Source organism: Nasonia vitripennis, chromosome 5, assembly GCF_009193385.2.
Source record: "Nasonia vitripennis strain AsymCx chromosome 5, Nvit_psr_1.1, whole genome shotgun sequence".
Taxonomy (NCBI): domain Eukaryota; kingdom Metazoa; phylum Arthropoda; class Insecta; order Hymenoptera; family Pteromalidae; genus Nasonia; species Nasonia vitripennis.
This window is the reverse complement of record NC_045761.1, coordinates 24610208-24633125: the sequence shown is the minus strand read 5'-3', so window position 1 is coordinate 24633125 and position 22918 is coordinate 24610208. Positions and strand designations below refer to the sequence as shown.

Genomic DNA, 22918 nt, shown 5'->3' with positions numbered 1-22918 from the left:
GGTAAAAAGCCGTAGTACCAGTCGACCTCTTTAATCATCGGCCGGAGATTGGCTGCAAATAGTATCTCGCGATATAATCCTCCCTTTTTTGCGCAGCGTATCTCGCGCGCGGACACGAAGCTGTGGCGGTAATCCGGTTTTTCGCATGCAACCTGCCTCGAGGAGCTGTGAATTTCATTTAGAATCGAGTGGGTATTACTATTACGACTACAAGAGAGGGTAGGGGGTGATTCAGTGGGAAGTAAGAATTTTTTATCGATCTCTCGTTTTTTTATGTGGAATTCTGGAGTAGCGCTTAATTATTGATCATCCGCTGCGTGACCCAGTTGGAAAAGTTGCCAAGCGCTTCGCGAAATGATTATTAATTAGTAATTTCGAAATTAATTTTACATGGCGTAAAATCCGATTCAGTCCAAAAGGTTCTCATTGTTTTAAAATGTTACGTTGATTTCTTTCGAGGTCGGGAAATTAAATATTTAAAAAAAAAGAACACACGAAGAAAATTAATTAGGCCACAGCGATATCTCCGTAATTAGCCACCCCCAGTCGGCATCATTCGTCAATTCGAATTGTTCGAGCGGACAAATGAGGTTGGCTTTACGCTGCTAGAGCGTCGCGGCGCGTCTCGTCGTCCATCAATTGGCGCCGGATATCCGCGGCTACGAGAGAGAGAGAGAGAGAGAGAGAGAGAGAGAGAGAGAGAGAGAGAGAGAGAGAGAGCTCGGACACAATGCCCGCGCGCAGTAGCTTCCCGCTATGCGTGTAATCGAGGAAAACCGACGGCAAGTTGCTGCGCAAGTTCCCGGGGGAGAGAAAGCTCTCTCTCTCTCTCTTCCCGGGAATTCGCTCGTTTATTCGCACCCGCCGCCGTGAAGAGGTGTGACTTTTTATGCAAAGCTTTTTCGGCCAGGTGTTGAGAGAGGAATTTCGGCTGCTAAGGAGGTCCGATAAGACCCGAGCGCGTTGGTTTTTCCCGCAGGAGAGAAAAGCTTGAATAACGTACGAGACGGTCTGCGGAGAGTGAATATGATTGCGTTAGAGTTTGGAACACCAAATGCACTTACCGCTCGGAATTCCGAAAAAAATATCAATCCAAACTCCATTAACCGCTGTATATAGCGGCGAGCCTCTCCAAATAAAAGCCTTCTCAAATTCATCCCCGCTACATCATCAATCCCCGAGTTCTCTCTCAACAATCAACACACACACGCGCACGAGCGTCGCATTTTCCCTCCGTGAAAAAAGAAGAGAAAATCCGGCACAATGGACCGACGACCTCACGTCGGCGTAATCGTATAAGGCACTTCGGTCCAGCGGCGCGCTGGCGCCGCCGCCGCAGCACAGTCACATTGTTGGTTTGTTATTGTAGCGGATAATGGCGGCGCTAACCCAAATCTCTCGTCGGCGCGTTGGGTCACGCTACGACGGGGGAGGAGAGAAGAGACGAAATCCCGACTTTTCGCGAGAAGCACTTACGGCCCCGATGCTTTTCCGGGAGCGAGGCTATATAGAGCCGCCTACTTTCACGACACGATTATTGCCGATATCGAACGACACGCTGCATTTTCGTTTTGTGCGTGGGCTTCTCTTCCTGATCCGAGTGTGCGGGAAATTCACGTGGAGTACAGTGGAGACGTTACGCGTAAGTCTTGCGATTGAAAAGCAAAAACGAGAGAGAGAACCTCATAAAGCAGCGGACAGACTGCACACCGAAATCCAAAAGCCCATGCGTCACTTCAAAGTCTAATCACAGCTTCTTGCCCTGAGCTTGAAACTTCTCATATGGCGCTTCGAAAAAAAAACGCCGTCTCTATCCATATCCGCGCGTTATGACGCCACGACTACTAGGGGAATGCGAGTAAATCTGCGGCGTGACCCACATTACCGATCCGGAGCATCGGCATCGCGCGGCCGGGAAATCCTATTAGGCCGAGCGCGAGGATATAATTCACAGTGCAGAGGCCGAAATTTCGGCCGAGAGCTAATGAGGACGAAGTGCGCCCGGGGTTTTAAGGAGGAGAGAAAAGTATTCGCTTCTGCGGCTGGAGACGAGATTAGAATTAGAGTCGAAAGGCTTACCTTCGAAACCAGGGTTTATTTTTCTTTCGCGAGCTATTACACTAAGTTCTCCGCGGAGAATTTTGAATAATATATAATTTTACGAGCGTATAAGACTTGAAATTCCCCCGCCGTCTCTCAATTATGCAGGATTACGGGGAGAGGAATGTAGCATCCGCTGTGTCCGTAAACACATATTTGTTTCATAAGATTATCGTCGTGCACGTCACGCGTAAATCGCGTTTAGTGGCGCTGCAGTCGTCTCACTTTTTTATCGAGAGAAAAACAAAATCACTTGCCGGTCGGGAAGAGTCGGTCCGAAGAACTGGAACACCAAAAGTAGAAACAGCGACAAGTTGAGAAGCCGAAATCCCCCCCCCCCTGACGTCTATTTATCTCGACGGACTAGAGTAGAAGCTAGTATAGAGCCGGCGAAAACTTTTCTCATCAGGCGCCACGTGCGAGTCCTTATACGCGGGCCACTTCTTGCGCCGCGAATTTATTATGCGCCCAGTGCGCGGAAGTCCGAGCGCTGAAGTTTTTCCATTTCTTGGCCGAAGCTCGTGCAGTGTTTTTGACGATCGAGTATTACAGCTTAGTTGCGTCTGTAGGTGAGTTGATGGATTGAAGGATTGGGATGTCGTTCGGGATTAGCGCGGATGAATTTTTTATGGTGAATATTGCTGGGCTTTGCGGGTTGCAATTGATCGACGAGTTTTGTGGCTTGCTGTTTCGAGCGCGGAAAATGTAATCGAAAGAGTTTTTTAAACGGAAGTTAACATGCTTGATTGTAGATATCTGAAATTTTTACTTAATTGCTGGTGGACAGGAAATTTAAAAATATACAGGAAGCTAAGGTGTCGAAAGGATGCCTATTGATAAAAATTTTAAAAAACTTCATTGTCTTATATTTAAGGATTTTTTTAAGACTGCGGAATAATGTATTTGCTGTATACATATGTTATTATTTATTCATACATAGAATATATTACATTAGGTATTATAAGTTTAATAACATAAAAATGGATAAAGAAGTAAAAATTATTTAGGGTTGACAATTGATTTGTATGCTAAAGTGCGGAAAATATCATACATAGAACGTGACTTTGACTGCTCCAGTTCTTTAGTAGTGAATTTTTTCGAATTCATTACAACAGAGGCATGGTCAGCTACAAACTCTAAGATCTGTGATTTAAATTCAGTGATATTGTGTTGGTCAGTGATTTCAAAAATTTTGATGGTATTATCGACATTCATAGTACTGCAGAGTATTTCCTCGCATATTGTTACGAGTCCCTTAACATCATACCTAATTTAACTTTCTACGATTCTGTATATGGAGTGGATTTCGCAATAAATGGTGAGAGTGCCATTGGGTAGATAATTTTCAAAAGTATCTTTATAATCAATTTCAAACATGATGGACTGAAATTTTGTAAATGTTTGGGTGTTATTGAATTTTTTAGGACCTACAGCCACTATATAATTTACGTGCACTTCGTCATTAGAACGGTAGTCTAGGTAAAGATGCAGAGTGTTAGTTAGAGTGGTACTTTTTTCATGCCAATTCTTCGAGTTGAGTTACACCCCAATTTTCAGAAACAAAAACACTGTTTACTCTTGTAGAAACCAGTATCAGAATCAATGCCGACAAGATTGCACTTTCTTTTACACCCATGACTGCGTCTTTCTTTATTGTGCTTTAGTATATTGTACTAATGGAGCTGTTTATGCACGAACAGCGTCCAAAAAACTACTGATCCGCTTTAAATAAGAATGTCACTGAAAAGACAGACATGATTCATCCAAATATTATCACGTTTTCGCTTGCAAAGACTATAACCGCGGTTTAATTTTGGCTTACACAAGCTGATGCAAATCGTTATTGACATTTTTTATGAATTTTTTTTATTTATTCTTATTCATGCTTTTTTTATTTTGTCTGTATGATTATTTGAAAATTTACCAAATTACCGACCATCATGAAATGAAAATATCACATTTTCTCATAAAATCGCCATTTAATAAGTCGGATTTCTTACTATAAATAAAATAGAATCTTGCGAACACGACTATCACGGACTGACTCACATCCTAAACCCTCCCCGCTTCCCTACATCAAAAACGTCTACTTCCGTAGACGACTAAGAAACTATATCAGCGTGAGATTTATGAAACTCACAACCGCGCATTCGAAATCCACAGCGTCGAGCACAAGGGAGCGAAGAATCTCAAAATCCAGTTTTATATCTTCCCCTGTCGCACCTCCTCACCGTCCGAATATCTACACTGGTAATGAAGTTAACATGATGCGGTGCTTTCGCGAGTACGACGAAGCGAGAGCGTGAGAAATTGCATTTAACGCGTGATTGATGATGTAACGGATCTGAACCTTCGACTGCCGTACCTTCTCTCTCGCTCTCTGTCTGCATATAACAGAGTTTCCAAAGTTTCTCATAAAGCATACATTATATTCGGGTGATTTATTCGACTCCGAGCCGATGATAATTATATTTCTCTCCGGGGAGAAACTCTCGGCGAAAATTTTCTTGATAGGAAGGCAGGAAATAGGGACTCTCTGATTTGCATGTCGATACACGGGAGAGAATGTACGACGTCATGTTCGGGTATACAACCGGGAATTTCGTGCGCTGACGCGGGTTGATGATGGCTGGATTTTGAAAAATACGCCGCGAGCGTAAAATAAATAATAAATGGCTTTGAAATTGAGTTACGCTCGTCTTCTTTTTTTACACCGCCGTTATACGAAACTGATGCAGTGTCGCGAGAGATCGATCCTCAGAGGGCTGCTGAATTTTGAAAACAAATATTTTCCGTCCGCCGTAAAATTTTATTCGGCGTAGACGTGCGCTAGTGTAACGAATCGTAAATAAAACGTTGAAAAACCGCGCATCACTCACGCGAGACGCGGAGAAAAGACTCGGGGGCCGTCGACGCGCAAAACCCACGGCCCGTAACGTGTCGCCTCCTCGTATCAAAATATTGTACCAACTCGTCGGCTACTCGGCCGCTATACGACAAATTGACTCGGCGGATGAGGATTGGATTTTCCTATGGAGCTCCTACCCTACTCACCAAGATCCTTTGATGGGAACCGTATCATCTTTATTTTTTTGGAAAGACTCGGATTTCGAAAATTTCACCCGAGCAAGTAGAAGCTTTGTGAAAAGGAGGGACGGGACAGGATTACTCAGCTCGTCCGTTTCGGATTTCGCGCGCTTTGTGTTTGCGACGCAAGCTCGTGCGTAGTCTGAGATTGTTACGGTGACGAGGGGATAGGCTGTGAATTGAAGGAGCTGATGCGGTAGAATGCGCTGGGACGGTTTATTCAAAGGCCGAAACATACGGCTCCGAAAATACCGAGTGATTTCCAAGAAAGTCTTGTTTGAAGATACAGCGTAAAAGTATAGGTGAGTAAGTTTATACAATCCGCATCGCCATCGCCGTTTTCACTACTCTCGGCGAACTCGGCGAAGACTCGACTCTCATACATAACCTCCCGTAAAACCGAAATTCTTACGACTCTTCTCCTCCCCTACACGTACACAATCGACTTCTCCGCCATAAAAATCGTCTTTCTCTTTTTCTCCGCACGCGTCGCGCAAAAAGAAGCGCAAAAGCGATACAAAAGCCCACGTTCGGCTCGTTTCGCTCGCTCATCACGAACGGAGTTTATTAGTTGGCAATAAGAGCCCCGGCGCAGCTTCATCCGAATTCTCCGGGGGCTTGGAAAGGAGAAAGCTAGAGAGAGAGAGAGACAATACCGCCGACGGCGCCCTTTCATTTTTCCCAGAGAGTAATTGACCGATCGCACGCGACGCTGCGTCTTAGGCGCTTGCAAGCTTGATTGACGAGACGCGCGGCTCGATAGATATACGTAAGCTTTTTATTTATTATTATGCTTATACGCGTTGCGCCGAGATTGAAGCTGGAAAAGCCGCTTCGTTAGGCGGAGATGCGACGGAGGGATGATTATAGGGAAAAATAAGGCGGATAGAGCTTGCGATTCTGAAAGAAAGCTCGATCCGCTCCGCTATTAACTTCGCGAAAGCCATCTAGTTCCACTTAAGCAAACATCGTCGGCGTGTATCAATTCGATTAATGCCGCGCGCTAATCAATAATTATACCACCCAATAAACGTGATCTTTGATAAAGCGCATTCCAAACAGCGTATCCAAACAAGATACACCGCAAGCTCTCCGTAATTCCCGGTCGAAATTATGGCTCGGCAAGGCGTAATTAAAACAATAAACGTTAATCAGAATCCCATCATACGCGCGCCCGACTAAAGGCATCTCCTCTCGATAAACCGAGAGAAAGAGCAGGTATACTATATACTGTACAGTGTGTATATATAGCCGGCGGCAATTAGCGGAAAAGTTAATTTCTCCTGGGGGCGCATCGGAGCGGAGAGAAAAGTAAGTGTCAATTTGACCGGGTGAAAGAGGCAATATTGCAGGTGGATCATCGCGACGCGTAATTGATTTCGCTGCGGCTGTATCGCGGGATGAAATCTGATTCGAAATTAAAAAAGCCACCTCCTTCGTCTTACAGAAAAGCAGGAGAAAAATCGCAGCGATAGATCCAACCGCGAAAGCTCAAGAGGGTGGATTTTCCCCCCAAGTCGGCAAATTCCGTCAGTCGTAGTTTCGACCGCGATTTTTCAGGGGAACCACTGACCGAGCCTCTGCTAAACTTTCTCGGCAACTTGCCCCGGACAAAGTGCTCGTCTGGTTAATAGGCGGTTTTCTCCTTTTAATTACTCTCGCGCCCCAACCGCCTATTTTTCTCTCGGCAACCGACGATCATTGAAACCAATCCTCGCGAAAGTTTCCCGTAGAATTCGAAAATCGTGTCTACATCGAAAAGCTGCAGCGGCAGCGAAATTCCGTAAGTGAAAAATTGATCGGGGCTTCGTGGCCCGCGGGAATACGCCGCCGCCGCGAAAAACACCGGCCAACTGGATACTCTCCCCGGAATTCTTCCTATGGATTTATTTCTTCTCTACCCCGTGTTTTTCGCTGTTCTATCGAGGCTGGGGGGGGATGTTTATTTCGCTCCACGTCTTTAGCCGTTGTATTAATGCGCCAAGTTTTCAGGCCTCGATTCGATGGAAAGTTTCTTTCTCTTAATTTTAGCATCACTTTGACGTTTTTAGAGGGGCGTTAAAGTTAAGGCGCCAAGCTTATTAGCGGCTCTATCTCTTCTGTTTCTTAATTGCGCGTAAGAAGTGAAAATTGCGAGCGGCGGCAATTAAATAAGCGGCAAAGGACGCGCCGGGAGAAAGAGAGGAGGACAAATCCCTTTGAATCCGGGTGAAGAGACTTTACTTTTATTTCACGGCAGCTCTTAAGCGCCCCCGGAAAAGATTGTTTCAACGGCTCGCGCTAATTTCCACGGATTTATATCGAGGAAACGCTCCGAGTTGAATACAATTCGCGAACCCTTTCTTCGGAAATAAAAAAAAAATTCACGCATAAAAGCGTAAATAGCCGTCCCGAATCAACAAAAACCATATACCCCCACAAAGACGGAGAGTCAGAGAAACTCGCATATTATCCCAGCGAAATAAAGCTCCAACGGACGCTTTCCATTCCCCTAACTCTCCCTCGCTTCGCGTCCATCCAACGACTTTTTGCAATCTGTTTGCTCGCAAGCTCGCGACAACTGCGGGGAAATCCCCCGTTATTAAAACTCGCGATTTACGCGAATGCTGCGAACTTTCTACTCTTTCTCTACCTCGGCTCTAGTGTACGTGTGTATGTGTGTGCATACGGGCGAATTTTCGCCTCGTGAAAATTCTCCGGATTAAATTTCCCCTCTCTCTTTTTTCATTCGACGCTTCGCCGTTGCGGGCTGAATCGAGGTAACGGTTATACGTTTGGCTAGATTAAAAACAAAAAGCTGTCCCTCGTTTACCGAATTGCCGGGGTATTAAAACGCGTTTCCATTATCATCTCCACTTGCACCAGCCCATCTCAAAGTCAACGACACCCGAGCACATACTCGTTTCAGCCGCACATCAGTCTCGCGCTCACAGTTTCTCTCCTCGAAATTCCACCTCCTCTCGCGCGCGTGCGCATACGTAATTACGCAGCTTGCGCAGCCTCCGAATCTTCCCGGGGCAAATTTTAATTAACACACAGCTCGCCGCCGGTGGGGATTCCTTAACGGCGACGTAAAAACCGCGTAAGAGATGTGCAGCCTGCTGGGGTGGACTCTCGTAAAGCCTGATGAGGGCCTGAAAGCTCGCCGCGAGTTTGCAAGGAAGGCGTTTAGTTCTGGGGCTCGTGTGTATCGGTGAGTTGGTATAGTCGCAGACTGGCGTGAAGATGGGAGAATTTTTGAAAAAAAAAGATCTTATTTCACGGTGGTGATTTTTTATGGAGATCACGTGTTCACAAGCGTATCATTGCGAGTCTCCCTAAGTCTCCAACGCGGTTTTCACATTTTATAAAAATGCTGTATACCGACATATTTAATCCAACTTTTCTTGTTTTTGTTGCAGGTAAGACCAGTTCTCAACGCAGTCGACGTGAGTACCGCAAAATTCCAAACCGTATCCATCCAGTCGCTTGACGAAGCGCAGAAAGAAACCCTCGTCGTGCGCATAACGAGGCCGTGGCGCGTCGAAGCTATAATGCTTCTCTCTCTCTCTCTCTCTCTCTCTCTCTCTCTCTCTCTCTCTCTCTCTCTCTCGCCCCCGCAGCAGAAAAAGGCTTAGCCAGCGGCTCTTTAACGAGCTCATAAATCGAGCGCCGACGTCGCGGCTGTCCGCCGTACAGTCTCTAATAAATTTTCATACTTATACCATACATACGCGTAGGAAACCTCGCCGCGAAATTGGCGGCATATTTCAACACCACCGAGAACATTATTTATTTAACTCATCCTCCCCCATGGCGCCGCTTCATTTTCCATTCAACGTCCGCGACTGCTGTCCCCCAAGTGCGTAAATCGTCTTCCGTTCTACTACTCCACCCCTGAAAAGCCCCGCGAGCCGTATAGACAAAAAGCTCGGCCTTGTGCGCTGCGGAGAGACCACACAGTGCCGTCCATCATGCGTCTCGTCCCTTCCGTCACGTCCAGCATCCGGACAGCGAACGTCGCGCGCGTCAGAAAGAACTTCGAGCACATTTTCCATACACCGTCGCGATAGTCGCACCGGACTGAGGGTGAGAGAGAAGGAAGACGCGTATATGTATGTGCGCACGTGTATTATATATACACACATGCACATGCACACGTATAATCGCGTGTCTGCGCTGACGGCTTATCCGTTTAATTAACGAGGACAATGGATGACGTCGGGCCAAACGCCGCCGCGCGCCAGAGATTGCAGCAGCGCTAGCGACGGTTTACCTTCTCTCCCTCTCACTGTTATTGTCTCTGCTGCTGCCGCTGGCTCTCTCGCTCTGGGTCTCTCTTATTGATTGTCCCCCTTGTTCTGGCGTCTCTGGCGGATCGATAAATATTTGCGTGCGGCTATTTATGCGTCCCGCGCTTTCAATTATATCGGCTATGTTGCGTGTGCTGCTTATTATTACCTTCGTGGAAAGTTTGACTTTCGAAGCGAAGCTGTAAACCGATGGATAATAATACAAATAGAAAAAGAGACCGAAATTCACCGTCATCGAATATAGCTGATTACACTATATATACAGGTGAACCGGGTCAGCGCGACGAAGCCCCTGTAGGCGGCAACAATGTTGTCATTGTTTACTCCTCGAGACGAAGCGCTGCTTCGCCATAGATTGACGATCCAATACGTATATACACGGCATTGTTCTGTACCGACTGCTCCTTTGATTCGTCGAAAGGGACGAGTCTCTCCACCTGATTCTGAGGGCTGAAGATGTATACACTGTGTACTGCGTGCATTAATCACATAATGCCGTTTCTTTATGCGCAGCGTTTGGAATTCATTTTCAAACTCGTGCACACACACAAAAGAAGATTCCAAATCGAATTTTTCGCGGAAATTTAATTATTCGATCTCGAGCACGTGGATGAAAAAAAAGTTCCACACGGAGCGGTAAAAAAGCATTTTTAATTTCCTCGAAAAGATCGAACAAACATCCGTACAGAAAAAAGAACCGCTCTTCTCGCCCTCGATAGAATTTTAACAGGAGTTAATAAAAAATTCAATTTACCGCTCGCGGAATCCAATATTATTGAGCTTCATTGAAGATTTACATCGTAAATATTAAAAATCCGAGTGAGAGAGAAGAGCGCTGCAGACGAGCCGTTTTTTTCTCCTCACATACACATACCGCGCGTTCGGATGGATATTGCAGTCGGCTATACGCGCGCACTTCGCTGAAACCGACATTCATATTACTGTTTACCCTCGCGGCCTCATGAGTTTTCTTCTCCCGCTTACGCAATCGTTGCTTACGTCCTTCCCTCTCTTTCGCGTTATAAAACGCTTCTGTATACGTCGAAACGATGCGGAACACACACACGTCTGACCATATTCGCACGAGACTACTTGTATCAGACAACGGAGCCAGCCGAGCGTTATAACGTCTCGATCTACTCGGCTGTGAAAAACGTGACTAGAAGCAGCGCACCTGCTGCAGCAGTCCGACATCAAGCTCTCCATAGACGGGCCGCTTAATTATGCGCGCTCACGCGAGTACGGCCGCAAATTATGCCGCGGCGGCGAGCAGTGGCTTCAGTCTCTCTCGCAGCGGATGCTTAGCCCGCGCTTTTGGCTCCTGCAGTGTGCAGTAGAGAGTGAGTTGATAAGTTGCTGAATGTTGTTGTTTTTTTTTAGTTTGTAGTGAAAAGCTGTGTTACCGTGTTGGAATCGAGAAGTTGGTTTCTTCGATCGATCGCCGATAATGGCGGAAAACGGTTCTACAAAAGTGGCCTCTTTCACTCCATTATTCGATTCCTCGAGGCTTTCTCCTCCGGCGCGTAATTAATTTCCTGAAATTTCGAAATAAAATTCTCCTCCTACGTACACGTTCTCATACCTCGGCGAAGAATCACAATGAACATCCCTCGAGTTCCATCAGCAGCACTTACCACCACAGCGCACTATCCACTCGGCTCCTCCGCATCCGAGTGGCCGTGATCGCGATTTTTTCCGTCTCGCCTCTCTTCTCCCGCCTGGAAAGAAAGCGAAAATTGCCCGCGAACGACTGAAAGCCTCCGCGTAAACGCCTCAGTGCGGTAATGGCTCTTCTACTCGGCAAAGACGAGTAGTTACGACGCAGGTACTGTGAGTTCCTTCGCATGTATACGTCAATTAGGGATTTTTAAATAGACGACTAGCGCAGCAGCCGTTCGATTAATTCGCCCGAATTAGCGTGTAGTGATAGAAAAGTCGCCGGAGAGAAAAAGGGATCTAACGAAATTAGTGAGCCCACTTCAATTACGCGCCGCGCTAACGAAGACGAAGCGAGAGAAAGGGCCGCTCTTACGTACGGAGAATGGAATAAAGTCCCGGACAGGCTATTTACGCGCAAAAAGTCGAGCTTTTATCGTTCGTCTCTCTTCTCGAAAGAGAGGGGCTAAAAATTTCAGCAGCGCATCGCCCCCGCACTCATCTCTCGCGGAATAATGAACAAGAGAGAGAGAGAGAGAGAGAGAGAGAGAGAGAGAGAGAGAGAGAGAGAGAGAGAGAGACTAGTGTGTAATTGGGGTAATTTAATAGAGCGCCCCCTAGCGTCGAGACTGATGCCGTAATTGCTCATTCTCTCTTCCATTATCAGTGTCAGTTTCGCAGAAATGAGTCTCTTACTCGATTACCGAGCTCCTGCACTTTTAATTTGTATTATCCTCCGTAGTGGAATTTTCCCGCTTTTCCATAGATAGAGAGAGAGAGAGAGAGAGACCGACACATACGCGGCGATGAATAATTTTAGAGCCACGCTGATAAGAGAGATAAGTGCGCGTGACATCGAAACTCTCGCGAGTTTTGCATGCGCGGCCGTAAATCTCGGAGATAGATGGAGGCAGGCTTTGTTTTGGAAAAAATTATGCACAGCTTTGGAGGATCGTTAATTCACTATCGCGAAATTTGTTGCTGGAATAAAAGCTTTACAGTCGCGAGAGAGAGAGAGGCTGCAATAAAATTATTTGATGGTCAAATATTGGAAAGAATTTATGGGACCGATAAAAACGCTGTACGCGGCCGGCGCCGTCTAGCTAGAGAGACCTTCGATGCTTTAGCTGTAGACGCTTTCTTTTCAATTCATATTGTAGGCCGCGAGTCATTTTTCATAATCCGCGTCGTGAATAATATCGCACTTGCCGCAAGATCAAAAAATCCACTGCACGACTAGTCCCTAATCAGAGCAGCCGTGTAACGGGACCTTCGGAAACATCGCCGTACACACAAGCCAGAGGCCATCGTCGAGATTCTTAACGGTCCGCATTGTCGGCCCTACAACAATCGCGTGAACAACGCTCCCGGCTTTATCAAGCACGGACAGCAGACTCGAGTAAAATTCGCAGCCGTGTGTGTAGGCGGGAGATACTCGCGCGAAGGGATTTCAGTCCCCTGGTAGAAATGTTAACGGTTAATAAGCTAAGTTTTAAGACACTTAGCTAAGTTGTGGTTAACGATTTAACTAAACAAGCGTTTAACCGTTATAAATGCATAGATATGACGCATTAACTCATAACTAAAAATTGTAGAAAAAAACGTTACAATCGTAAAAAATCCAAATATTCGTAATAAGACATATATACGTTTTAATGCCAAAAAAAAGGGAAAAACAATGTTTAACTTAATAATAATACTGATGTGGTATTATAGATACGCATCACTAAAATATTAGCAATATTTTAATTAATTTTTTTACATTAAAATTTGATAAATCTGGCTAATTAAACTTAACTTTTTAACGAATTTCAACCGTTAATTTTCTACCAGGGTCCTGACGTATATATTATACACACTGCACCGTATGTGCCTATATACTGCTGCATCGTTCGGAGGTCAGGAGGAAACGCGTGGGTGGATGCTAACCAGCCCGTTAATTGATTTTTCGGTCGGCCCTCTGCACGTGCGGGGGCCGTAATTTATTAATTGTTATGTGAATTAGTAGCGGGCGAGCCAGAGCCGAGTATAAACAATTTTTAAACTCTCGACGAATCCATTCCGCTCGGGCTGATTATTAAACTTGGCACAAAAAACAGACGAGAAGCTCTTTTGATATCGAGCGCGCAAAATTAACTGTAATACGAAAAATACGCGGGAGGAGGAGGCAGACTCGCTTCTGGAAAAGGAAGAAAGCCGGCGAACAAAGCTAGAGAGAGAAAGAGGAATGTACAGATAAAAAGCGCGGAGTCACTTTGGAATTGTCTTTGTCGGACTCTCTCTCTCGCTAGTGGCGCGTATTTGCCTACTGACGCACGAGCGAGGAATACAGGTGGCCGACTCGGCTCTCTGTGTTATATATAGAACAAAAAAGAGCGAGGCGCCTTTTGTAGAAACTCGTTCTCGTTTTGGTTTATCTTTTCATTTTTTAAGCCGTCTCTGACTGTAATCTGAAAACAAACTACAAGGAGCATAGCATTGGTAGTTATAACATTAGCGGTTCAAGAAGTCAGTTTTGACACAGTGACAAGCTTTTTTCTATTCTTTACACGAAGCATTATTTTATCAAAGGGATAAAGAGTTCAACGAAGCTGTCGAACCTTGGGCAAGGGTAGCTCTCCCGACAAAGAAACTCGCCCTATAGAGAGATGTTCCCGGGGCCGTTTCGTTTGTAAATAATTCCGCGAGCTGTTTTCCATCAAGCTCTCTCTTTTTTTCGCTCAGAGCTGTGAGCAATTTTTCCGGAGCTTTTTTCGAGCAGTCAGCTGGGGCGCGTGCCGAGCTGGAAATGAAAATCTCGACGGGCGCGGCGTGACCTGCGCGAAAAATTCGCAGCTGAGCTGCTTTATGAAAGTTTCTTTTATTTCGAGACGCGTATGCGTGCGAGTATGTGTATATCTCTCTCGCGAAATGAATGCGTTTTTTCCGAGTGTATGTGGAGCACACGTGTGTATCGACAATTTTTAAAACAGCGCCCTATTTTTTTTCCTCGAAGAGCTTTACGCGAAATTCATAACGGATCGCGTTTCTCGCTTTTAAACAATATTCCGAACGCGCAGTATAACGACCTAAATACTGCACAGTGCAATTTAGAGCGCGATTTCAAAGGGCTTTTCATTACAAATTTTTATCCCGGCGCGTGTAATCCCTCGTGAAATTGAATAACACGCGCTCGGCGCGCGAAAAGCTTCGTAATTGAAATTTTCTTGCCGACTGAGCCACTTTTCGAAAAGGTAACAGATCCACTACCTGAAAGCACGTACGTGCGATACACCACATAGAGTCAAATGCCGCGTCGCGATTCGTTCTTGCACCGCTGCGACGTACAATCATCGGCAATCATTCCGTCGTGGCTTTCCCGGTATCTCTCTATTCTTCAACCGCAAAAAAAGCGAATTTCGCAGCTCGGTCACGTAAAACTCGCGCCGCGGAGAGAATCACGCGCGGGGCGAAATAAGAAGGGTGTCACGTGATTTGCGGGGGCGTCGCTTCTGATTTGGATTTTTCAGGCGGGAGGAGTGAAATATTCGCTTTTCTTATGGATACTATAGCGGAGCTGAGGAGTAAAAAATTAATTCCCTCATATTGGACCACGAAGGCCGTGTATTAAAAGACTGCTTTACAGCTGGGCTCATTTACAATGCACATTTCCGAGCGAATGCGAGAGGGCAGCTTTTGATATTTATAAAACTTCCTTGGCTCTTTATGCCTAGTCTTCGCGGAACTTCATATTCCGAGAGTATGAGGTTATAACTGGATCTGCATTAAAATTGCTGAATTATCCCGGGAAATACGCGCACTTAAACGAATAATCGGCGGGAGTATGAAGCCGAGGAATGACGAGGATATAATTGCACTCATTAACCAGAGACTCGTCTCTCGTAGCCGTTCTTATAAGCTCTCGCAAGGATGGCTGGTTGAAATTCAAAAAAATTACGTGGGTCGTGAATCTCGCGCTCTTCCTCTAATCTTGAAAAAATTCGGTCTGTATAATGAGGCCAGATTTAGGATATAACTTTTGATTCGAAAACTTACGAAGAGCCTTTCAAAAGCATCTTCCACAGCCGGATATAATTCAATCCGACTCGATGCTTCGGGATCGCGTTAGAGAGTTCGAATCATTCCTTTCCTCACACAGACCTATATCTACAACTATACCATCAATCTCTCAGGAAAACACGATGAATCAAAGAACAAACGAATCCAATATATAACAGCCGAAAAAAACCATTAGCTCGCGTCATTAAATACCCTTGACGTACAGTTGGAATTCATTAGAATCAATCCCGGCGAATCAAACGCAAGTCACCTGAGACACGGGAAATCGCGTATACCTTCGTTATACCCACACACACGCACGAATCCTTGAAAAATAATGACCGAAGCGTGAAGCTGCACTTTTACGTGGACCTCGAGGATAGAGAAAAACAAAAGAGAAATCACGTCATCAAGAATCGAAAACTCCTCGATCTTCCCCACGGTTGTTTACGCGCTCTGCAATCGTGTCCTACAAGAAATTCCTTTTATCATTTCGCGTAACGAATGACCGGCTATTATCTCGATTCTCATGGGACGCGTCGCTTTCGTGTAAGGGATGAAGTTTTGGCTGCTTCTTCTCTCCTCTCGCGGGATGACTGATTCGCGGCTATGAAATCTCCGTACACGGAGGGGGAAAGTTTCGTAGTTTTATTCTAAACAATTATTACATCCTCTCCATTAATTCGACCGATACGAATCTCCTGAGCCGATATTCAAAGCCCCACCTCTGACTATTCCATTACGCCGTAGAAGAAGAGACAAATCCGCGAAGCTTCCGCACACCAAGGAGCTAATAAGAAGCGCGTTCGCGTTTAATAATGCAGCGCGCGTCGAGAGCTGCGGAGAAAGAAGAAAGGGAAAAAGTCGCTTGTCGCGCGCGCGATGATGATTCGATTATGCAAGGGACGCGCGCCTCGGGATTGCCTTTGAGCGTCAGCGGCGGCGCTGTTATTGTTTGTGTTTTTCCTCTCCCTCGCGGGCGAAGGCGTCGACGAGGCACAACAGTGTCGGCTTCGTGCAAGCGGAGACCGTTTTGACACGTGGCTCTCTCTCTCTCTCTCTCTCTCTCTCTCTCTCTCTCTCTCTCTCTCTCTCTCTCTCTCTCGCTCTGGTGAAGAGGTGCGCCAGAGGTGTGTAATGGAAAAATACGGAGGGCGGAATTGAAGTGTGAGTTTGGCTGCTTTTGAATTTTTCAGAGAGCAGCTGATGAGAGAGTTTTGGGAACGACGCTGTTTTTTTTATCGATATTGAGGGCGATAACGGAAGTTTCCTTGTTTCTTAGAAACGAGATGTTGGAGTAACAACCAACTGAGACGAATCACCCAAACGCAATCGCGCAAAAAGGCTGATGAAAGCATACAGAGAGAACAGCGAAACACATAGTCGTAGCTCGTGCACGCTCGTGTAAAAACGAGAAAAGGAAAAAGAAGAATCGCCAAGACCGAACATCAGAAGTCTTTTAGCAGGTCCTCAATATTTCACGTACTTTTTTCGAGTTTTTTCTCTGTTTTACCTCTCGTTTCTCCGCGAGGCGAGTGTATAGCGCTTTAGCACGTCCGCGTCCGTATATCCCCTGCTTATCCTCTTGGACGTAAGCCGCGGAGACTTGAATCTTCAATGACCGGAGTGAAAGAGAGAAGTGAGAGAGAGAAGGACGAGTATAAGCTGCTGATTGATAGTGCTTCGTTACGTCCTTTTCTCGCTTTTCATATTTTCCCAGAGTGGAATAAATAAACAAGCCATGAAATTCTTCGTATTTCCAGCCCGACCCGAACTAATGGGGATTACCGTCCAGCTTCTCTGGATAAAGCCTAATAACGTGCGCGGCGCTAATCCCCGCCTCCAACTTTCTTATAATACGACTGCCGAAGATTGCCGCAAGCTCGGCCAATTTATTTCACTTTATCGCGTGTACGAACGTCAATTTTCAAGGCACACGATGTTTACAGCGCGAAAGCACGTTGTCGAAATTCGGCAGCGACGTATCCGTCCATCCGTGTAATAAAACTCTGCGCACACGCGGTTTCTCGCTCGAGCTTGCAAGCTTATGTTTCTTCCCTCGCCTCGGGCTACTCTCAGCCCGGCGTTTCCACCCACGCAAGCTCTCTCTCTCTCTCTCTATGGTGCGTCGATGCAGGCGATGAAAAGCTCGAGCTTTCGAGAGCAGTCTTTATGCTACGCGCGTGGCTTTTATTACGCCGCATTGATTTTCATCCTTGATAACACACGCTTAAAATCCCGCGATTCCGCGGAGGAGGAAAGAAAGGAACTTTAAAGCTCGGTGGCGGCGGCATTTTTCAGCGCAAATCCCGTATAAATAATGCCCATAAGAAGCTCCGCAATAATTCGCCCGCGAAGCGACCATCCCTCTTCCCTCTTCTTAGCCTTTTACGGAACAGAGAAGCGCGTATGCCCTCGCGGCGACGCGCTGCATCTCGAATCTAGCAGCTGTCGCGCATTGTGCTCGCTGAAAAATGCGCTGAAACCATAGGTTTTTCCGGAGACCGGAGATGCTCGATCCTCTTTCGCAAAAAGCGACGTCGGAAGCGAGAAACGAGGCTAGATAAGACGCGCGTTTCGTCTTAACGGTCAGACCGCGAAATGTGTCTGTATCCTTCGTATATACGCGACTGTTCGCGCAAATGGTGGGCCATTAAATATAGCTCGGCGTGTGTGTGTGGGGGGTGCTCTCGCGAAAATTAAAGCCACTTGCAGGGGTGCACGTGCACGGAAGAGATACGTGGAAAGTTTATTTATTCGATACCGTAATAAGGAGAGAGAGAGAGAGAGAGAGAGAGAGTGCGGAGCAAATTTGTTTGCGCGACCGCAAATTTTGCGGCCGCGTATACGTGTGCGCGGGGCGAGCTTTGAACCGGAAGCTGACGCGGGAATTGAGTTCTGTACAAATGTGGACTGGGAATTGCTGCTGCGTTTGCTGATTAAGCGCTGGTATTAAAACTCGTTATGTTCGCAGGAATGCTCACACGAGGCCTTGGAATGTTGCGAGTTTGCACTCACCTATATTTGTAAAACTATGACTCGAATTCCGTTTTGTGCCGTGAAACGAGTTGCGTTACCAAATTAGGCTCGCTTTGGCCATAGCGCTGAAATTGGGCAACACTTCGACGCGCAGATCCCGTGAGCCAATCCAAAGGAGAAATTCGCTCGGCGTACAAGTAACGTTCTCGCGCAGCTCCGCTGGTCGAGAAAATTCACGATGATATACGCGAGTTGCGGAAATTAATTAAGACGAAAGTTCGGACTAGCAACTCCTTCGGCTTTAAACACTGGCCCAGCAGGCAGCCAACCACCTATACGCCGTCTCCTCCCTCTGTACTTTGGCTGAATTATACAGAGCCCGAGACTCCGGAGCGGCTGTATAAGCTCGAGAGCTTGGATTGACTTCGGAGGATTTGAGGTGCGCGGGTTCGGTATTTCGAGCTGAAATTCGTTATATTTGGAGGCGCACGCGCCGATTCGAAAATGGAAGCCCAGAATGTTTGCGTTTTAAAACCACCGAAACGCTGCCAGGTATTTACTTTGAAGGATCGCCAATAAAAGCACCGCGGCGGTGCACTCGAGCTTGCACCGTAAATATATGTGCATTTTATACGTCGGCGAGGGGAAAAGCGGACTGAATATATCCAGAGACCCTTTTGCGAAACAAATAAACGAATCACAAATCCGCCCACAATAACATGGAAATATAATGATAATAATATTGATACAGCGCGGGAAAAATATAAATTCGAACAACGCTCGTTCCATTCAACAAAAAACAGCCCACTCGCGGCATTGTCCGAAAAATCAGAATCACCGGCATCAAAAGCACATGCCACACTCAAGTCCGTCCATCCAAAGTAACAAACGAGAGCCGGCCCTCGCGAAATGTTACATCATCAATCCTCCTTAATCCCGCAATGAAACAGCACCGCGGAGAGCATCATCGTGACGAATCATCCCCTATACGTAAGAAACTCTCGGATTTGCATCGAACGAGAAAAGAAAACCGATCGACTGGGCGCATGTGTGCCGGCCGTATAAAACTCGGCCCGGAGATGGGAAATCGTCCCTAGATAACATCTGCTGGAGAAAAGGAACGAACACAGTGGGGCGTTAGACTCGCTGCGCAGTGGTGTAGGCCGTTAAGATAACGACGAAATTCGTCAGACGGACGCTATCTGCTCTTTGTCTGCCGGCGCTCCCGCGAGGAGGAGGGCTAGCTTTCCTTTTCGAAAACAAATTTAGAAACTTTTTCAATAGCCTACTTCTTCTTCCTTCGAGAGTTTTCCGGAGGGGGGAAGGCTAATTACTCGTGTGTTTATCGCCCGACGTGATTGGGAAAACGGCCTCGGCTTGTTGCACTAACTGCTTTACGACGTCGGCTCGTAATCCTCTTCCGGCCGGAGAATTCATCAGGTGAGTCCTTTTTTAATAAAGCAGAATCTAGGACGTGATCGTCAATCCCTCGACGAAAAAGCTCGGGCTAACGAAAAAAAATTGAAATTCTTCCTTCCACCCCCCCCCCCCCGCCCCCGGCGAGTAAATAGAACTATTTCGGAACGACGGCGTCCTTCCCCGCCGGAAACTTTTCCCGTATATATGCACCTATATTTGTCTCCATCCTTCGAGCAAGCCTGCAGCAATTTCCTCTTCGCGTCTCGCCTATTGCTTTTCCTCGTCTTCTTCCCCTCTTCTGTGCTTCTGCCGTCCTTTGTCTCTCATCTCAGAGGGAGGACTGCATGTAGGTGTGTGTATACGCGGAGGGTTGAGCTCGGCCCATTTGTTTGCGCTACTTTAAACGGTACTTCGTAAATTTCGTCGCGACGATTTTTCTTCCCTCTCACACGCTGTGCGAGCGCGAGGCAGGCTTATATTGTCTGGACTCGAGCTGTGCGGTGAGGGACTGGTTTTCGAACGATTTAGAAGCTTTTTCGAAGGTGTGAGGTGTATTGAAAAAAAGGTGGACCCATATACCCTCTTACAAGAATTTATCGCGAACGGCTGTTTGGAAAACTTTTTAATAATGTAGCCCGAAATTATACGACAGTGAAATTATTTATACACTACACACCCGAAAACAAAATCCAAAGTAGCTTCATCACCGCAGCCATTCTCTCGTCGTCGCAATAAAACTTTCCCCAAACAATTTACATTTCCAATCAAACCGCGCCGCGAACTCGACAACAGTTCCCGCAAAGTCAGCCTCTAGCTCGTCTGTAAGTCCACGGCACTTGATCTCGCACGCACAAAAGCCGCCGCCGCGTCAATCCGGTCTCTCACTTAGCGTATCTAATCTAAACACACGCATACACACATTCGCGCCGCAGTTTCCCCTCCATCATCTCCGATTCTCTTTCGACGTCGTAGTAGTCGTCGTCGTAGTCTTTGGTGTATAGACACGACCTCCCGAGACTCGGAGTTTATACAGTTACGAACGTCGCCTACTCTTCTTCTCTCCTTCGCCCTCGAATGCGCTACTGATTTGCGCGCGATTCTCCCGAAGCTGCTCTCCGCGAATTGAATTAGTCCTCCACCAGCCCGCCGCGTGTATAACTGGATCGAGACAACGCTGCCGTTTTCCCCCTTGAGCTTTCCTCTTATCAAGTTCTACTTCTGTTCGTTACCAGTGTATACAGATGTCGAGCGGAGCTTATAATACATGAATTACGGGGAGGTTTGGATTTTCAGGCGGGTTGCTAGTTAATCAATTTTTTTTTGCATCCACGAACACAGCGTCATCTAGCGTCGGTTCGGATTCGAAATCTCGAATTTTCCTCGCCAACTCCGCATCGGCTATTCAGGAGCGAAGACCGGAGTTTCCGCGTCTCCGGAAGTTGGACGTCGCGCTGCTCTGATCGAATTATCGAGCAGAGCAGAGGCAGCCCTCTCTCTCTCTCTTGCTCTACTCGGGTATCATGGTAATTGTGAGAAGTTACACGCTGGCCCCGGCAATATCTCGCTGCGGAGCGGGCTCGTCGCGAAATTGGACTTAATTGTCAGTTGCAAGAATAGCTGTCGCTGTGTATGTGTTATACAGGCGGGAAGTTGCGGAGATTTTTGTTTGACAAGAGTATACGTTGAGGGAACCCAAGTTTGGCTTGTCTTACAGGGGGGAGAACTTTGTCCGATTAATTTAGTGCCTTTTCCCGCAAGTTCTCCCACGATCGAAAATAATCCGACCGAAATCGTTGATACGCTCATTCGCGCGCAAACTCGATCAACCTCGAGCGTATATAAGAAAAATAATACCAGCTCCGAAAGAGCGCATCAGCCCATTCACACGCAATACATATCCAGCCCTCGTCCCTCTCTCTCTCTCTCTCTCTCTCTCTCTCTCTCTCTCTCTCTCTCTCTCTCTCTCTCTCTCTCTCTCTCTCTCTCTCTCGTCTATAGCCGTAAGTTCGCACAGCAGCGACGCACGTCGCCCATCAGCCTTATCTCTCCAGTCGCTGAAACTCTCCTAGTCGCAGCGTTAACTACCTTCTCTCTCTCGAGCATCTCCCTCTCTCGCTCATAAGCGACGGTGTAACTCGTTCGAGAGTTCGGCTAATTTCGGATCAAAAGCTCCGCCGGCGGAAATTAGCTCGTCAAAGACGACGACGTCGAACGCGACTTCCTACTACTACTCCTACTACTACTATCACTGCTGCGACGGAATAATGTTATTATCGCCTTTTGTGCTGCCGCTGCAGAAGCTCAGAAGTGAAGAGAGTGTGTGTGCGTTGATTTGCAGAGGAGGGGGAGAGCGTCGAGTGGGAGAAGCGGTTAATTGTTTTCTGACCTCCGACGACGGAGACGCACTAGTTGTACTTTTTCTTCTGGTTAGCTCGCCTGCGCGTTATTGCTGTTTTCTTTTTACCGCGTGTCTGTATCTGTGCGTGTGTGTGTGTGTGTGTTTACTGTGAAAGTTTTGGATCTACACCGGGAGTGTCTCCGGAGGTTAGTTTTTGCCACGATAATTATTCGAATACTCTCATAGTCGATATCGCAGATTCCAGGCTATTCTAGTACAGATCACAGCTCTAATTTTAAAGCCTGACGTCAGCGAGTCACGGCCGCGCGATACACACAAGCAGCTCTCATTCAGGAATTCCCAGCGCTGAACTTTTAACAAGCTATCGCGCACCTCGACGACGCCAATAAGCCACACAACGAGCATCGATCCGGCGAAGTCGAAGCATTTAATCGACTGCGCGACCGCTTGAAAGGAGCATCGGATAGAGAGAGACGTCGGCGTATGGTATATAAGCCAGTCATTGTCGTGTTATTGCGAGGCGCCGCTGCCGCGTTGTTATAATAAGCCGGTGAGCTCTCGGCGATACATCCGACGTAACCACGTAGCTATGCGCCTCTGCGGCTGCGACTGTTTCGATTCTATCCTCGAGATATCGCGCGCGTGATTTCAGTCCCGTATATAACCTTGTGACTCGTGGAGTTGAATAACGAATTAGTTGGAAAAAGTCATATCCATCGGACATTTATGTGCGGATTGATATTACTTGGAAATTTTCTCGGGTGTTGGGAAATAGCCGACGGCCAAGTTCCGGCTATAAGCCGATCAAGCCTGGCCAAACTCTTCTGCAGTGTTGCTAATGCTGCTGTTTCTGTCGGAAACTATTATCCTATAGACTGCTTACTTAGCAGTTTGTTGTCATGGCAAATATATACCCACGAGCAGATTGCGCGCGATATAGATGATATAGATTGGTTTTCGGCAAATAGATTAGCTTTTGCTATTGACC

General features: G+C 46.7%; 1 protein-coding gene across 15 annotated transcripts in view; it reads left to right on the top strand.

Annotated features, from left to right (window-relative positions):
* LOC107981128 (complexin) overlaps positions 1–22918 on the top strand; it is a 175370-nt gene that overhangs the window by 11017 nt on the left and 141435 nt on the right. For 3 of the 15 annotated variants that reach the window (XM_032600664.1, XM_032600665.1, XM_031931337.2), the window contains exon 1: positions 21949–22115. The exons of 4 other annotated variants lie outside the window; for them this stretch is intronic. The gene's annotated coding sequence lies outside the window, so the exon portion shown is untranslated. Of the gene's footprint in view, positions 1–21948; positions 22417–22918 lie in introns of those variants that run through there. 8 more of the 15 variants (XM_032600669.1, XM_032600660.1, XM_032600663.1 and 5 more) reach the window with 5 other exon arrangements.